Source organism: Streptopelia decaocto, assembly GCF_964273445.1.
Source record: "Streptopelia decaocto genome assembly, chromosome: 5".
NCBI lineage: Eukaryota > Metazoa > Chordata > Aves > Columbiformes > Columbidae > Streptopelia > Streptopelia decaocto.
Window position 1 is genome coordinate 24,243,780 of NC_138659.1, and position 19,420 is coordinate 24,263,199.

Genomic DNA, 19,420 nt, shown 5'->3' on the forward strand with positions numbered 1-19,420 from the left:
GGGAGGAGAGTTAAAAGTGTACACCCCTCATAATATACGAGGTATTACAGCAGAAAGCTGATAAATGGATTACGGATGCTAAGTGACTGAAATATGAAGGAATCCTGTTGCACTCTCCCAAGTTAGAGCTTGAAACTACTAATTTGCAGAACCCAGCTCAATTTCTGTATGGAGAACCGAGCGAACCCCTTTCCCATGACTGTATCAGGGTAATAGAATATCAAACCAAGATAAGGGAGGATTTAGAGGAAGAAGAGTTGCTATGTGGAGAAAAACTGTTTGTAGATGGATCATCGCGGGTAGTGGACGGAAAAAGGAAATCAGGATATGCCATAATAGAAGGAAACAGCTGGACAACTAAGGAGTCGCGTTCCCTTAGCTCAGGATGGTCGGCGCAGGCTTGTGAGCTGTTCGCAGTATTGAGGGCATTACAATTGTTAAAAGATAAGAGAGGAACAATATTTACGGATTCTAAATATGCATTTGGGGTAGTTCACACGTTCGGAAAAATTTGGGAAGAGAGGGGCCTAATGAATTCTCAAGGTAAGGGATTAATACATGAGACCTTAATAAAGCAAACTTTGGAGGCATTAAGAGGGCCCAAACAAATCGTGGTAGTTTATGTAAAGGGCCATCGGAAGGCAACCTCCACGCAAATAAGAGGAAATAGTTTAGCAGATGAGGAAGCTAAGAAAGCTGCGTTACTGGTAATAAAAGCAGTGGAACAAGATCCTGTACAAACTAAGTATGCTATGAGATTTACAAATCAGGAAAAAGGAAAATTGGAACAAATGGGAGTAGTTGAACAAGAAGGAAAGTGGTGGCTACCTGATGAGAGGGAAATGCTCCCGAAAGGAGTAGCTTGGCGAGTTTTGAGAGAGTTTCATAAGAAAACCCATTGGGGAGTACAAGCTCTGGTAGATCAATTCGCTAATAAATACATGACCCTGGGGGTATACGATTTAGCAAAAAGAATCGTTGGAGAAAGTTTAACATGTCAAAGAATAAATAAACAGCGTCTTAGAGAAAGAGTCCCTGGGGGGAGGCAAATAGCCAAAAAAAAAACAAAAAAAAAAAAAAAAAAAAAAAAAAAAAAACAAAAAAAAAAAAACCCATTCGAAAGGATTCAGGTAGACTTTACGGAGCTACCAAAGGTAGGCAGATATAAATACCTTCTAGTTATGGTAGACCACCTAACTCACTTTGTTGAAGCCTTTCCGGTAGCTCGGGCCACTGCAAGGACAGTAGTAAAAATATTATTAGAGCATATCATACCTAGATATGGGATCATGTTAGCTATCGATTCGGACAGAGGGCCCCATTTTACTTCCAAAAATAATTAGAGAAACGTTAGAAGCTCTGGGAACCAGATGGGAGTATCACACTCCTTGGCACCCCCAGAGTTCAAGAAAAGTCGAAAGAATGAACGGAGAAATTAAAAAGCACCTGACCAAATTAATGATAGAAACCAAAATGAACTGGGTAAAGTGCCTCCCTTTAGCCCTCTTGAACATAAAGACACAACCGAGGGCCGATACAGGACTTTCCTCCTTTGAAATGTTATATGGAATGCCCTATGATTTGGAGAAACCAATCGAACACCCTAAAGTGGAAGAAAAGATGTTACAAGAATATCTTATACAACTCATGAAAAGGAGGCAAGAACTGTTAAAGCGAGGCCTGGTGGTTCAAAGACCACCTTTAGATATAGCAATACATAGAATTAAACCAGGAGATCAAGTGCTCGTAAAAAACCTGGAAAGAATCATCGTTAACCCCTCGCTGGGAGGGACCTTTCCTTGTTTTACTCACCACAGATACCGCAGTCCACACCGCGGAAAGAGGATGGACACATGCTAGCCGAGTAAAAGGTCCTATCCTGCATACAGACTGGGAAGTCGCCGGGAACCCGGACGAGTTAAAGTTGACCTTCAGGAGGAAACAGACACGTGACGTATAACCATAGACACTAAGCTTTGTATGGACAACTGTAAGGAATTACGGAAGTCACATATCGCGTGTCCTGTATGCAAACAATGTGATCCTTGAGTATGTCGTGTGTGTAGAGGGTGCGGGATACAGCAGTGGGAAAAGCTTTTCTCAGGTTGAATGATGGTGTGATGAGTGTTTGGGAGAAACCATAAGGACTGTGGAAATATTGAGAATTACTAGACGGGAGGATTGGCCTAGATACGGACATTATAGAAGAGATTGGTACAAAACTGTTGCACAGTTAAGAGAGGAACTTATAGTTAAGAACATAGAGTGTAGTACAAATATTCAGTACTTTCTGTATGACCCGTAAGTCCAGACATTTGGGAAATAACCAAAAGGAAGTGTAAAGAAGCGTGTTGGTAAGAAAAGATACAGGAAGTGTTCCAAAACCTGCGAGGATTCGGGATAGTGGCCGAAACCTTGTATTCGAAAATAGCCCTATTGGGTTGAGTATTGGAAAGTGGGTTGTGGCAGAACAAGGAGAGAATTCAAGAGGCAGTCCCCTGAAGACTACAACTGCTGCCGAGAAGATAACCTACCCGGCTATTCTGAAGCAACAGAATAGGCCCAGGGTAAGGCAGAGGGGTATCCTTGTGGGGTTTGGCAAGTGCCTCCAAAAACTTCTAAAATAAAGCAGCTCCATTAAGCAAACAACCCTCAACAAAATGAACCTCCACTGGCTGATTTTCAGCCAGCCAGGGGCTGGGTCGCTCTCCCTAATCCTCCTTACCTTACTGGTAATAATAGCAATAAATCAAGAGAGTTCCCACCAACCTTTTAAATGGACCCTCTATCGATGGGAGGACCAAACGATAATACAACAACAGACCACATCAGGGTCACCCTCTTTTACTCCAACCTTATGCCAACTAGTTCAAGTTGAGCCATGCCTTAACAAAATAGAGTTTTATATGTGCCCTAGCACAGGGCCCTCATATTGTAATACCCCAGGACACTATTACCGCGCTTACTGGGGGTGTGAAACAATTGCCTCAAACTGGCCAATTCCTCCAGCAAATACTGATAAGTTTTTAAAGGTCGGATGGGGACCTGCAGGAGTATGCACCTATTCAGTGTCTTCGGGAAAAGCAGAAAAGAGGGATAACTATGCAACATGTAACTGGGATAGGGACTTGTATAGGTAAAGTACCAAATTCCAAGAGGTCACTTTGTGGGAATATCATACCGAGCCTTAATGAAACCACAGGATATGTTATTCCCCCGAATGGAACAAAATGCATATGTTCCAGGACGGAACTTACTCCATGTGTGTCTTCAAAGGTGTATAACAGTTCCCGAGAGTATTGCATGTCAGTTACCATTATTCCAAAGATATTATATCATCCAGAAGATGTGATGTATCCTAAATCGACTTATTGGACTAATTAAAAGCCATGTAGAGCAGGTACACCTTATGCTGCTACAGAAACATAGTACTGATAAAGAAGCTGAAATTACCTTACTAGCCCGAGAAGCGGTAACTCGATTTGATCAACAAATAAATGAGTAAAAAGGAAAGGGGGGATTGTAATAAGTAAATGATCAAAATTGTTATTGTTGATCAAATCAAGTGGAACTCAGTTGTGTTATGTATGTTGTGTTATATTATGCATATTGTTGTAAGCAGTAACTACGCTTGTGCAAGATTGATTATGTTTTGTAGAACTTTGTAATAGTAATTAAGCCAACATCTGGAGGAAACCGGATAACAGAGCGCCCGGATAGTGCAACTGATAACAGAGAGCACCTGGATAGTGCACCGGATGACAGAGCCCCAGATGGTGCATCAGATAACAAAGCGCCCGGTAGCGCATGGACATTGTCGACTAGCCAACCAGGAACTAATTCGTCAGGGTGTCCCAGTGCGTGAATGAGTGCATAACAAATATAAGCACACACGAAAAGTTGAGTTTGTGTGCCGTTGGCGGAACCGAGTTCCCCCGGTCACCCAGCGCTGTTTTGCCTAATTACCGCTTGCTTTAAATTCGCTTGCTTAATAAAATTAACTGATTAGCTCAAAAACTCGTCTTCATTTATAACATTTCTGTCCCATTCCTATTCACTGTAAATACTTTAGGATCTTTTAGTAGAAGTCTGTGCTGTAATTGTTAAGGCCGTATCAGGGTGGAATGAAAGAAAGAAAGAAAAAAAAAACAAAAAACCACAAAAACCCAACAGATTTCTCTCCTCCTTTCCTGGAAACCTTTTGAGCATTTCCTGTGGAAATAGTGCTAATAATTACAGAAATACTTATCAGTGATGATTTGATGAATATTATTATGGCCTGAGGTTTGGAGTTTTATTTTAATCTCTTAGTGGAAAAATTACAAAATGTATGACTGATTGTCTACTCAGCATGGTCATGAGGGAAGTTTATATTTAGGTTCAGACTTGAAAAAACTGTCACTGGTCTAAGGAAGTTACAGCTGCAGAAAAACATGATTCCCTTGTGAAGTTCTACTGAAGGATTCTTGTTTGTCTCAGCCCCATAGTGTTCATTTACCCCTGTTTTTACTCCTCCTTGATTTTGTTAGAAAGCAAGCTGTCATAGAAGTTGTCATTTATGGTGGCTTTTTGAGTGCAACTGAAAATAAAACTTTGACATTCCGACATGTTGGTTGTTATCTGTAGCTTTACAAGATAGTATTTTGTGGGTTTAATTCAACTTTACAGAACTTTGATGCACAGTTTTTACAGTTGATTGCACAAATTCATAATATTGCGGATGCTAGTCACATTTATTTGTGGCTGTTTGTCTCATCGTTCTAATAGCTGTGCCAAGAAGATAACATGGTAAGAATACTATCAAAAGCGAAGTTTCTATATATGTTTGGGAAAGTTTAGAAAAATAAAGAAAATCTGTGTCAGCATGATGAGTAGTCATGATTTGGGAAAGGATTCTTCTTGGTGACATTGTAATTTCATTGCAAGGAGCCTTTTTTAGACATGGAAACATGTTAGAGACACTGGAAAAGTTGCCAACTACAGTGTGTGCCTGTGCATGAGCTGCTGCAGTCGCTCTCCTGTGGAGACTTGCCTGTTGAGATGCGAGTTGTGACTTGTGAGCAGGAAGTTTGTTGGGTTTCTGCATTGCCTGATGGCTTTTACACGTTAGATACTGGAGTTTGGAGGAGTGCCTAACACTGAGGCACCAAATGATCAGGAAGTTCTTTTTCCATCTGTAGCTCTATTTCCACCCCCCCCTTTTTTGCAACTGCAGCAAGGGCAACGGCATCACAGGAAGTGGAATTATCAGATGAAATGTTTTTTGTTGAGGAGAAAAGAAGTATGCCCATAGGTGACTATGACTTCACACATCTCTTTCTGTCATTACAGATTTGACATCCAACTCAAAGATCATTATTGGTGTTCATGATGTTTCAGTCAGAGATGTTTACCTTTTTTTCAATGTTTCTCTGCTTAGTAGAAACTGAAGCTTCACGCTGTAGCAGTTGCCTCTTGTATACAAACTGTATCATTCAGAAAAACAAGATCCTGTTAGTACCAATCTAATGTTAATTATCTGTCTCACAAAGAAAATGTCAGTTTTGATGCTTGAGGAGTGGTTGCTGGTTATACAGTGCTCTCTGCTGGAGAAAAAAAAACACTCTAAGCATATATATGTATTTTTTAAATCAAGTCATGGCTATTAAAATAACGTTTTTCATAATAATTTAATTGTAACTTTCATAGTAATAAAAATATGTAGCCGGACTGTTGGAAGTTTGTTGCTCTTTTCTCCAGGGGCACAGAATGGGGGGGAAAGATTCTCCCCTCTCCCTGTCATTAAATTGTAGAAGTAGGTCCTAGAGGGAACTTGAGAATTTTCTTTGTCAGAGCAATACTGAGATTGTTAGAATAGATTTTCTGATTTGTTCAAAGCCTCCCGTAAAAGAGATTTCATAGCCTCCCAATATAATCTGTTCTGCTTCCCAAACTAGATTAGGCTAAAGGTATTTTCATTGTTACTGTGGGAGAGTTTTTCCTAAAATGTGGTGTAAATCATCTTTTTAGCACATGCAGATTTTTTTTTTGTCTGTCTTTATCCTTTTTGTTACCTTGATTTAATTTTCTAGTGGCATAAGTTTTGGCTGTTGCAATAAGTTGGACAAATCATCTGTGGGCGCTGGTCTCTTCTTCTAAGTAACAAGCAATAGGATGAGAGGAAAAGGCCTCAGGTTGTGCCAGGGGAGATTTAGATTGGATGTTAGGAAAAAATTCTGCACTGAGAGGGTTATCAAGCTCTGGAACAGTGGCTGAGTCACCATCCCTGAAGGTATTTAAAAGATGTGTAAATGACGGCACTTAAGGACATGGTTTGGTGGTGGACTTGGTTTACGACTGGGCGTGATGATCTTAAAGGTCTTTTCCAGAGTAAATGATTCTATGATTCTATCTTGTCTTGTACTTTTTAATCCTGTTCTGGTAGTACTGAAGTTTTGGGTAGTAGAATTTTTTCTTCAGCCTTATAGGAGGCTTGGTTCTTATGACATGTGACCTTTCTCTACTTAGAAGGGACAACTGTTTCTTTAAGTATGTATCATAGTTATTCCTAAAAGTTTTCAGCAGTCCAGGAAAATTTCAAAAAAGATTTTGGGTTCCACTACATATGTAGTTGAAAATCAGCAGCTCTCAAGTAGTTAATTCCCCTAAAATCATTATGCAAATCTCACCCTATTTATTTGGAGTTAATGAAAACTTTTATATTTAATAGAATGCAGTTATCCATGATCTTACACCCAAGTTTCAGTATTTTCTCATGTTGAATTTTGTTTGACCAACTAGGCTAGTCTCTGAAAAGATGGTTGAGTCAGCAATTCTGTAATCTTTTGGGTGCAAAGTGATAAATCTAAACTATTTTTTGCAGTAAATATGCAAGAAGTAGGGTTCTACAGCTCTGTTCACGTTTTCCTAGTAGAGAGATTCCCAAGATAGCCCGTTACTGTTGGAGGGTTTTTATTCTTTCCCAGCTTGCAATTCCTGAATGACCTGATTAGCTCTAAGATCTGGGGATTTTGTGGGCCGTTTGTTTGTGGGGTTTTTTTTGTGTTTTTGTTTTTTTTTTCTTTGTGAATGATAATCCTCATATGAATTCAGTCAAGTAGATAGTGGCTTTCTAATTATTCTGGCCTTTATTGTGAAGTCTTGTAGCACTGGCTCTTGCATTCCCTTCTCCTGATGCTGAAATGGAGGGGTTTTTGCTTATGGAGCATCTTTTGTAATGCTGAGTATGCGTTGGTAAATCTGAAATATTAATAATTCTTGGAGCAGTGTGCATTCTCTCTATTTGCATGCTAAGGGTTAATCTTATATCTGCCCTCTAATGAATTTGACCCTGTTATTGTCTCTATTCTACTTCTTGTATTATTTTTCCTTGACTCTTAAATTATGTCTGATCTGGAGTCATCAAAAGCTACTACATGTGCTGAGATTGTGCTGAGCTTTGATTTGAAAACTGCCTATAAAATTACTTTATATTAATTTTCTTGGCACCAGTAGTAATACTACTGGGAGTAGCCACTTAATTGATCTTTTCAATATCTTTATTAGATGATAGGTAACTACTATCAAGCCCTATTCACAGATGAGAAACATAAGCTGGACAGGTCTGAATCTGAAACACAGACCAGAAGTTTTGGGGTACAAAGAAATATTATTCATATTTTGTCTCTAGCAATCTTGTGAACCTTGGATTTAAATTAATCACCCTTTCTCTCAAAAATATTAATGCCTCTGGCTCTCAAATGATGACAGTTACACGTTGCTATTGATAATATCCCCAAGTCAAAACGACGGTGTCAGTGAAAGGACTTTTCAAAGCAAGGGGAAAAAAATTGGTGTGTTTTAAGACATTGTCTGGTTGTATGAGTGCCACACAGAATTTTACTCCTTTTCATGTGAGATATTTGAACTGTTAATAACAGTAGAGATATGACTACAGTCTACCATCTTTGTGTTAACTGTTGCTGAGCTGTGTTTCCTGTGTGGAATACTTATTTTTCTGTTCATTTTGGGCTTTCAGTGTTGTTCCGCCGGAACTATGCCTTGAAGATGCTACTGATGATGTTGGGTCCTTTTTATCATTTTGAAGATGGACTAAAAGCAAAAGTTGACTGGGACCTGAAAATTTTTATATTTAACTTCTTTGCAGCAACACCTTCCAGAAAGATTTTTAAATCTATATAAGTATTGGAACCACAAGGGGGAGTGCGTATGTAGCTTAGAACGCAAATTATTTGTAAGCATTTTGGGTACTTTACGGATAAAGCCTGTGGAGGCTCCTGATCTCTTAGGCTGTGTTTATAGATAATAATTAGAGCAAGACTGGTACATTGTACATTTTGCCACTTTTTGGAGACATACTGTTTAGATACAGTTTGGCCTGTGGCAAGAGCAGCAGGAGGAGCATTAGTACATTTTGGTTGGGATGCCATCTGTTAATGTGTGCTGTCGAAGGAGCAGGTTGCCTGAGATTTTGTATGTTGGATACTATTAGAAACCAAGCACTTGGTTGAAAGGAAGGTATATGAGCAGTGGTGAGCTTGCTGGTTTTGCTTCATCAAAGTGTATTGTGCGAAAATGTGGGAGAGAGACAGGCCTCTTCAAACCTTTATGTACCGATAAAGACTTTTGAAAAACTAAGCTCTGACAGAGCCCAAGTGATTTGTGAGTTTTATTTTCAAGTGCTACACATCCAAAATCTCTCTTAGTATGAAAGGAAAGTATTTTAGGGTATTCAGGAGTTTTAGATAAATAGCTTGTTTTGAAATGCCTCCAGTTACTCTGATGAATAACAGATTTTTTGATATATTTGAATTGTATTTGGAGTCAGTGTAAATCTCAGACAAACAAACACTTTACGTTGACAGGACTGGGGTCACTCTCAAAACCAGAAATCTGAAGTTAGTGATTGTGGTAATGGCCTCTTTCTGTATTGTGAGGGAGCTCTTGTACTGTGTCCAGCAAAGCTGAAGTTAGACTCATGATGGGTTGGTCAACCAACAGGAAGGAGAAGAAAACATGAGCCACAATTTGTGAACTAATTCTGAACAAAAGGAAATTAATACTGTTTCATATTTTCTTACTCTTTTTTTTTTTTTTTCCAACCCAAGGAATAAATTGAGGATGGGTGAGACATTACAAAATTGCTTCATGGCAGACAGTAGATGGAGCTCAAGAACATGTATAGTAGTTTTTAGTTGGATCAATGAAACCTGGTGGCTCCTTAATGGGAAGATGGGTAGTAAGAAAACCAGGCCTATTGCCAGATGACTTTAAAGTTTGTATGTTTTAGTTATAAAATAGCAAATTTTTCAAACGTATTCAGGTGTCTGAAAGTGCAAATTAAGACCTAGTAGGAAACTTGTAAGCAGGTTTTGCGCTTATTTCTTATAGCTGCTAATATGTTTGGGTTTGGTTTTGTGGGGTTTTTTTTTTGTGTGTATGTGGGTGTTTTTTGTTGTGTTTTTGTTGTTGCTGTTTGTTTGTTTGTTTTTGGTTTTTTATATGAGTTGGATTTTCAAAGATATTTATTCAGGCAGCATTGAAAACTAACCAGATGCAAATTCTGTTTTCTCACTATTCCTGTACAACAGCAGCACATTTCTGACTTTGCCTTATGGAACTGCAATAGAGGAGGAAGAATTTATGCTGATCTACCTCATACCACACCCCTGCAATGCAAACAAGTATAACTACAGTTGCAGCTGTATCTATTGATTTATGATCAGAAGCTGCACAAAAAACAGGTAGCAGGAAGTGGGGTTATAGGAGAGGATATGAGAGTCAGTTCTTTTAGGAATTGACACAGGAATGGAAAGCATGATCTGGGTTGTGCGACTTTATACACCCATAGGCAGCTGAGTTAGGAACAGATAAAAGTAAGCAACACTTTCTGACAGTGTTGTCATCTGCTTTCTTCCACTTATTCTACACCATAAAAAGTGTTCAGCTGTGAACAGTTGGGCACTGCCTGTATTTGGAGACATCCCCCACAGAACTTTAGAGATGCTGGGCCATGTCTGAGGGCCTAAGTACTAAAACTAAATGGTAGTGGGCATTCTGAAGATGTTGTTTGCATGGACAAATTATTTATCAGTTGTTTCCTGACTTTTTCTCACATTAAAAAGAACAAATAACTACTTTGAGAGAAGAGTGTTATGTATTAAATGAAGAATATTTAAATCTGGAGATTTAAATGCTTTGATTTTTTTCCTTTTTTTTTAGTTTCAAATTTTATTCATATTGTACTTTATTACAACCTCACAGGTGCCTTTTTATAGCCACAGGTGCTCACAACTATAGTTTGTGCATGTGCATGGTGTAATTGGGACATATCTGTATTCCATATGGCATCATTAGTGCAGCGACAATGAGCAGCGTGCTTGGGATTGGCTGCATGCTGTAGCAAGTCAGATTTATGTTGTTGACCCTTGTGCAGTACACCATGCTTTCTTTCACTTACAGCTGGCTTTCTGCCTGGATTGTTTACTTTCATTTAGTGGAGAGAAATCTACAGCATTATCTGTATTTCACTGAATCTTGTTAGACCGATTTAAATGTTTAAATGATTTGTTGATGTAGGACTGAGAGGCAAGCCACTAATTCCCTCATATACTTTAGTCTGAAGTTATTTTGTGTAATATGAAATCACAAATAATAATTGTGTGAATTATAAGCACTTCCATGAACACGAGTGCTATTTGGTTCAAAATAGCTTCTTGTAGATCTGCAGAATGTTTTGATAACTTCAGACTGCTTGTAAGTTTTTATGTGTTTATACTTATAAGGAATTCGGTAGCTTTTAAGATTTTTTTTTTTTTTTTTTTTTTTGTGATGGGAGAAAAAGAAACCAAACCCCATAGAGAAATTATCCCTGCATTCTATCTTGTTTAACCTGTGCAATTAAAGCAACCTAAAAGGATTCCCCCAGAGCAGGTTTAGACTATTCAGTGTGAAAACTTCCAGCTCCTGCATGTGCAATATGCTGTGAGTAGAACTGGGCACAGTTTAGGTGTGTCAAGGGAACAGCCCCAATATGCAGTGCTTGGTAAGTTTAATTTAAACCAGACCATGAAAACACCCTAAATAACTCTAGAGGCCTTATAATAACACAGATGGGCTCAGCAAAAACGCCTTAATTGCTGGTCCTGATGGACTCTTAGGAACTCAACACAGAATATATGATAAAGTATCCTTAAACTCAGAAAACTTAAATCCTTTCTTAATAAACTTAGTTATCAAAACTACACTAGTCAGCCATCCTTACAAACAGATGAAGGGATTATCAAATATTTTAAGATTCTTGACAAGGATCTTTGAAAACAAAGAAATGAAGCTGATGGTTGATCTGTTGTTGCTGGAGAGCATTAGAGATGCATCAGTAGATTGACTTAGCAGAAAAATTATATTTGATGTTTCTAAGATGCAAGAAACAGATTATTTATTTCTCATGTGCAGAGTTAAAGGCCCAGCAAAAAGTCACAGGACAAGAGATTGAAGATGTGGCTAAACCATCCTTTGTTTCTCTAAGTCAATATTTACAAGTGTGAATCTTCTCAACCTATGAAGTGTAATATGGAGCAGGCTGAAGGCTGTTCTTGATCATGGGGGCTGGAAACAGCCTCATGATAGCCAGCAGTGCAGGGACTATCATACCAAACTTCCAGTAGTCTTAATTTTCATACTGGTGCATCACAATGTCATGCAAAGGTTCTGATTCTGGCTCTTAAGAATGATGTCATTCATTCATTGAACTAGATGTGCAGAAGTCATGTTAACCTTTAATAAAAACAAAAATCCCATCTGTGTTGTTTTTTTAAAGAAACAGATTCACTATCTAAATAAACCACCCTCTTCCCTGCCAGTTATGCTGTTGATAAAATGTGTCAGCAGCTGCTATATGTTACTGTACAATATTATTTTTTAAGGTTCATTATTTCTGGCATTTTCACAGCATGCATAATTTTTGATTCTTTACTTACTCTGCTACAGACAGGAAATAAGGAACTGGCAATTACCATTTGTAATTTACGCCCTGCTGTTCATGTTGAGCTGTGGATGTAACACTTAAGCTTTTTTCACTGCTGCTTGGTAACAAACCTTTCAAATGAAAAATAGGCACGCCCCCATTGAACGCGTACAAGGCCAAATTTACTTTCCAGATTGAGCTGTGCTGTTCTCATTGTAGAGGGAAGATTGTGCCCACAATCTAGGGAAACTGTTGAAGATATACCCATTTTGTCCCTTTGGCTCAGGAGGGAAAAGACTGGAGGGGGAATCTAGGTCCTCTTGAAAAGGTTTGGGAAGATGATTCATGTGCAAAAACTTTGTTCTTTGCCTCTCTTAACTGCTTGTTTCAGGGGAAGGAACCATATTGAGAATTATGTAATTCAAACTAGGCCTATAGTACTGTAGCAGTTAAGTATTCTTGGATAAATGAGCCATACAAGGAGTTGCAAAACTAATGGGTCTTTCTGTAAGACATGAATGTACGCATAAAATTATCAAGGCCCGGGGGGAAATGTGCATGTTTTGGCTAGTGAACCACAGCAACGGTTGGATTTGTAATCTAGTGTTTAACAAAGTAGGAAAACATGAATACATAAAGCCTACTGCATCCTCTCTGTTGTCACAAATACTGTATTACACTACTATGGGGACTCAGGAATTTTTTTTTTCTTTTTTTAAAGTGCTTCATGTTGTACTTTATTAGAACTGCCGCTCCAACCCTCATTTTTTTTTTTGAAAGCTGGGGAGTTTTATTCTTGGTGATGACTGAGAACCTTTGTCTAAAATCCTGTTGTAGGTTTACTCATTGCTAGGTGATAATACTTCTTGTCCTTTTCTTTTACTCAATAAAGAACTCCTATCCTTTCTGGAACTTACTTTTAATTCTTTTCAGAGCAAAAGTACCTCACCTTATTTTTGCACTGCTAAACCCATTGGTTTCTGCTGCCAAAAGGGATCAGTTGTCCTAACTGTCCTTCTTGTCACCTGCTGTAATTTGGAGTTACTTGTCTTGATAGTTTCTGTTCATGATATTCTAAATGAAACTTTAGTGTATTGTGCAGTGATACTAGTACTTTTTTTGGTCACTATTATAAAGCAGAAATGCCTCAACTGATGCATCCTTGAATGTAATTTCCCTTTTTGTCATCCCCCCCAGCCCCCCAGCTTCTGTAAGTTAAATTAGGGTGTTATTGTAAGAACTTCGTGATGAAAATTCTTCAGAAATACAATTCTTGATGAGATGTCCTCCCACAGTCCCAAAAAAATCCAGACAAGAAGTCACAGTTGAGACTTTTGTGTTTGGAGTTCTGCAGGGCGTAGTTTTGTCTTTTCTCTGGCTACCTGTGAAAGCAATCCTATGGATTTCCTCAAAGTGGAAAAAGAAAGTAAATTAAAATAGGCTGCAGCATAGAGTAGAGGAAAATGAGGATGCTTTCACATCCTTAGTATTTTATCTACTCATTCATTGTCTGAGTTTGTGGTAAAGTACTTGGAAAGGCATTTCCTTTCCCCAGCTGCAGCAGGACTGCATCTTCAAAGTCATTATTTGCAACTTGATGCAGGCACTGAGGGCACTTCCCATTGTTCAGTCAATGTGGGAAGGAAGTGCTCTATTATTAGGTGAGAAGTATTGCCTTGCAAGTAATACCTGAGGACATCAATAAGCATTAAATTTATGTGTCCTGCTAATTATGGAATATATTTGTTGCTGAAGCAAAAGACAAGTAACTGTTCCTTTTAACCGCTCCTTGGGACTTTTTCCTAATCTGAGGTCTGAAATACCTGTGACTTTTGGAGTTTTTGGTACCAACCAAGTTATAAATGACCGATCTCTTGAAAGCTTCTCTTTTTTTCTAAGTGTTACAGGCTTTCTTATACTGCTCAATTGAGTGCATTTTGTTTTGTTTCACCAACTCTGTTAACTGGGCTGCTATGGAGGTGAGGTCTTGGAGGTCTGGAGGTGAGCTGTTATAATTAAACAAGTTATTTGCCTTCTTTTGCCTTCGTTTTTGAGATGGTCTAGAGGTATGTAGGACAGATTCTTTACTGGTGAGTGGTTTACTAATCAGTAAGCTATGGACTGTGCTGTCTAAAAGAACAGAATCACAGGTATAAATAAAACTGCTGCTTTTTATTTTGCTTTAGTGTTTATTTTTGCTTTGCCAAATCAGAGGTGTTCTTTAATACAGTCCTTTATTTCTCTAGCAGTTTGCACAATCCCACGGGACTATCACCAAGCTAAAGCTGTCCACTAATAGCTTTAAATACTAAAGGTACCTTGGTTGCGCCGCTAATATTGACCATGCTGACAGTGTTGGTTTCTTGCTATTTTTTCCAAGGACTGCTTGCCAGAGGCTTCCTAATTAAAAATAAACAGATTTATCATTTTCCTTGGTTACCTAATCTTTAATGATGTGATTCTTATTTGAGTATGAAGAGTAATAGTCATCAAACAGTAATCAACTGCTTTTCCTCTTTGTTTTTTTCTTTTATGTGTTTTATGTGCATATTATTGATTATGCAGGTAGAAGCATTGCATGACTGAGCTGGAGCAACTGATTAAGCCTTTATCAGCACAGGGCGACAGTCAGGTATTGCTTCTCATGGAGAAGCTTGGGCTGGTGGCTTAAAGGCGTCTCTGAGTCAGGGGATACCAAATAGAGGAGCTAAGATTTCACTGGTGAGTGAAGCAGTTCACATGGGCATTCTGGCACTCTCTATAGGGCACGCTGGAAGCAAGCGTGCCAGCAGCCACTGAATTGATAGTATCAGCTTCAGCTGTGCAGTGTCCTGAACTGATACACAAGTAGAGGGGGTAGCAGCTCTGGCAAGCAGTGGTGATTCTAAGGAGCTTGCTAAACCTCTGGAAACTGCTAATAGTGACTGTTTATCTTCAGTTTTGAGGAACCACAAACAGCAGAATTGAAAATGCCGAAGGATTATAATGTTTTTCAAATGCTGATTGCAGCATTTTGCTGCTTTTATCATCGTAAGTCTATTATCAGAGTCAAGGTAGGTGCCCTTTTTCAATAACAGTGAATACAGAGTGTGCTAGTCAGTAATGCTTTTAGGTTTTGTTCAGAAGTGTTTGTTTTTATACAATAGTTGGGTACAGTGTGTTTCTGTTCTAAAGAACATCTTTAGCATTCACCATTGTCTCAGAGAGAAGCTTAAACAACTTGCAGTTTTATGAGGCTGAAGCTGACTGTCTGTATTTTTAGGCACTAACTTAAAAATGCCTCAGTATGGGACTTGCTGAAGAGAATTTCAGCAAAGTTTCAAGCTTTCAGAATTTAACTGATCAGACCATTTGGTTCCCTAACTTTTTCACCTACTTGCTGAAGACGTATGCAATTGTGCTCAGGAGCTCAGTTTTTCAAATCCTTCAGAGAATTTTGAACTTGTCCTTATATGCTAGAACTTTTAAAATTACAAAAACACACACAATTATATACTCATAGAATGGTTTGGGCTGGAAGAAACCTTTAAAGATCATCTAGTCCAACCCCCCCCGCCATGGGCAGGGGCATCTTTCACTTTATGCAAAAAAGCCTTTATAAACATTTAGAACCACAGTTATGAAAGTGTCTAAGTGACTTGGGAATTGAATTGTAACCAGGTGGGGTATTTAACTACTTTTGAGGATCTGCGAGCTACGCTTAAGCTTTTACATCTTTTTGTGTAAGTTTTATGCTTGAATTGTTCTTTGAATAAAAAAGTGTCAGCTCTGTAAGTTCCTCTATAATGTGTATAGATTTTCTGGAGCACTTGCAATGCAGAAGGTTGTGAAGGTTGCTGTTTTCTGACCTGTCAGCTTTTGAACTTTGATGGAGGCACTTGAAAGTTGGGAACAGCTGCCCCTCTTCTCTCCCCTCCAGTGATGTAGCCTTTTAAGTGTCCATTTCTGAAAGTGGGGTGTGGGACTCAGTCTTTTGGGAACACTGAAAAAATGACTCTGATTCAGACTCTTCTCCATCTCACTAGGACAAATGTCAGAAATTATCATCAGAATAGAGAGCCCAAGATGCTCTTCTGTTACTGTAATTGGTTTTCATTCAAATTTTAAGCATAAGACTTAACTTTTCTGTTATAAAACTTCTAAAATGACATTGGGTTTTATTGTTTGCTGTCAGAGCAGTTATAAAACTGTTGTTCTTGACTATGCATGCCCTTTGTTTAACTTGGCATGAATTTCTAATACTTAAAATAACGGTGATGTTGTCATGGCAACTTTCCATTTGGTCTAATCCATATAGTCTCTAGAGAAACTGAAACATTAATAGTGTTTGCTGTATGGAGGGTAAAAAATAAATCCTTTTATGTAGAAACAAATTACAGCTGGGCTTTTTCAAAAATAAGGTTCTATTTGAAGAGATTTGCAGCATTTAAAATAGACTTGAATGCATGTGTTCCAGCATGCAGATTTAGCTTTAGTTAAATCTGCTGAACCGCTATTTTAAGATGTTCTGATGGTAGTGGAACTGGAGTGCGTTGTTTGAAGAGAAAAGTGGCTGCAGGTATAGAAAGAGCTGGTGGTCAAATCAAGTAAGGCCTGCACCTTGAGGCCAAACTAGCTACATTTCATGAAATGCCAAAGTGCCTAGGGATGGTGTGAACAACTGAGCCTGAGTTGTCTTCTTTCTTAGTTGATGGAAACATACCACTTCAAGGAAAATCAGTTTGTGTAATTAAATGAGATTAATTCTTAGCTTTAACAGTAATTATACTTGTAATGAAATACCAAATTGATCCATAAATAAGCGTGTTGAAGTCCACAACTATCTCTGAGAGATTCAGGGTTTTTTCTGCACCGATATAAATTTATTATAATTGTGTTTTCTGATATAATTGAAAACAGTATGTGGCTGAGCTCAGAGATGCCTCCTTATGTTCCATCAAAGCACAGGAAACAGTATAGCATTTGAGCACTCAAGTTTTGCCTTATGTAGTTTTAGCATGTGAAATTAGGATCTTAATAGCAGATGTTTGATTTGTTTTCCCATAGGTTAATAAAAAATATAATTATCAGTGCAGAAGGTCTGAACTTGGATCAACTTACTCTGCAGTCATGATATGTTAGTACTTTTTACAATCCCATTTGGTTTTAATAGCTGTTTACAGTTAAGGTCAGCTTCTATATTTGAGGAAAATAAAGGGAAACTTCAAGGCAAGAGGTTCCTGTTTGTGGTTAAAAAAAAAAAAGCAGAGATAATTCTAAATTGTGACTTAACACCACTTCCAAGGCAAAATATTGTTCTTTAATTTTTGCATTTTTTAGAACTTAAGAATTAAGACTAATCAGTGATAAATTGTGACTTTAGAAAGAGGCCTAAATTAATAAAGTTATCTTTGCCACAAGACAGTTGGTTTATTTTTAGTTCCAGCTGGTATGGTTGTCATGATCGGGGGGGAAAGACCTTGAAGTTCAAGTATTTTCATTCTTAATTCTCTACTATGATTCACCCTCAGCTGAAGCTGCACAAGAAGGGAAAGCCACTCAAATTATCAGGACTGCCAAGTTTTGAAACTTCCAGCATGTTGATCTAGCTCATTACTGGGTAGTGTACTAATGCTATGAATGTGGCATGCGTAAGAAGTGTTTTATAGGCAACTACTCATTGCAAGTGCCATCTCCTATCTTGGATGAATTGCAAGCACTTTTTATAGATAGTAGATCTTAATTAATATTTCTTCAGTATGTGATGGTCTAAATCTGTTTCACTGGCGTCCTGGAGCTTCATGTATCCAGTTTCAGCATGTATATGGAGGCAGCTGGATTTGATAACATGAGTTTACAAACCATCACCACCCAGCATTATGGGTCTGCCTTTTTGATGTTAGATCTGTTGTTGTTGCAGACAGCCAGATGGGAAAAGAAGACTTATCAAAATGGCGTGAGATTTTGTATAGCTCCTTGAATTGTGATGCCCCGTTGTCTTGCTTGAGTTTTGATGAGTCTTATACTATATAACTTTTTTCAATTTCCTATGGTAATTTTATACAGTTTATCAAATTTTCACTGCAGTATACCCTCATATATATATATATAGATAGATAGCAGAGGGGCCACTGGAGCTCTGTTCAGTGGAAGTGAGAACATTTTCCAGTAGATATTTATGCATTTAACTTCTTGGTAATACCTTTCATTTAGGTATTTCTCAGATTAAGGAAAAAAAAAACTACCCAACTTCTAAAATCCTTTTGATTTAGTAGTCAGAAACTTTGGGGTCATTGAGTGTGAGGAGATTAGGATTTGACTAACTCTAAATTTAGGATTTCTCAGAATCCATGTTTGAGAAATGAGGCTGTCCTCCTAGTTCTGAAAGTGGTCACCTAGAAAATTAAGGAATTGTTATCAGTGTTGTGTTGTAGTGGAAGGTGGATGCAGAGTACACTAGAATTAATTATTTCCATTACCTTCAGTAACGTTAGACTGAACTTGGTACTAAAAACCTGTTTTATTTTCCTTCTCCCAAACAGATGTCTCCCTTATTAGTTAATAAAAAAGAGCTGCTTTTCTGTGAATGTCAGGCAGATTATGTTGTTCATAGTGACAGACTGAAAACATGCACATGATGGAGCTTATTTGAATTTAAAGATCTGTCACAGTCATGATGGAAGTTTTCATGGTGATTTGTTATCTTTTCATCAGTAACCTCAAAAATTGTCACCTGTTACCTAAAGAAGCACCCAGAAATTTTGTGGCTTCAAAATTGCCATTCTCCTGTATTAATTCATCTCTCCGATTAGTTCAAGATTTCTCTCCTTTATCTTGTGCATGGAGAAGGTTTATTTTTGCTATGTCTCAACCAACCAATTAAGCCACTAGAAAGTAAAAGTAAAATCCTGCAGAATTTGGCAGTCATCAATGTAAAGAGACTTTCATCATCCATTTTGTACCTCCCGTTACTTAATGTAGCACTTGTTACAGTTCTGTGTGAACTTTGTGCACTCTGGAAGATCTGACTGCTCCTCTGAAGAACATTGCCACAGTTGTAGTTAAAAATGTCCAAGTTGATCAGAAAATGGTTTCCTGAATTTAGAAACTCCCTTTTTCCCATTAGTTCATTCTCAAAATAACTATTTCAGAAATAACTCTGTGCGTTCTTGTCACTTTGCAAGTTCTTGGGCAATGATACTATTTTTTTGTACAGGAGAAAGTGAGGGCTGACAAGAATGTTTTCAAACAAAGATGGAGTGTCTGATTCCACATGGGTAGTCTTTTAAATGCCTAGTGCGAGTCTGTTGGGTTTGGTGGCTGATTACTGGAGTTATAAGTGAAATGACATACATTGTACTCATTGTAAATAAAATTAAGACATATTATAAATTGACAAACTGTATATTTTAAATTGCTTGTACTCATAATGCCAGACAGGCAGTCTGATCAGAGTCACAAGAGCACAGAGTTAGA

General features: G+C 38.1%; 1 protein-coding gene and 1 long non-coding RNA gene across 4 annotated transcripts in view; one reads left to right on the top strand and one right to left on the bottom strand.

Annotated features, from left to right (window-relative positions):
* The window catches only part of BCAR3 (BCAR3 adaptor protein, NSP family member), an 82,645-nt gene that overhangs the window by 45,540 nt on the left and 17,685 nt on the right, over positions 1 to 19,420 (top strand). The window lies entirely within an intron of this gene.
* LOC309440409 overlaps positions 1 to 19,420 on the bottom strand; it is a 79,406-nt gene that overhangs the window by 43,514 nt on the left and 16,472 nt on the right. The gene's annotated exons all lie outside the window — the stretch shown is intronic.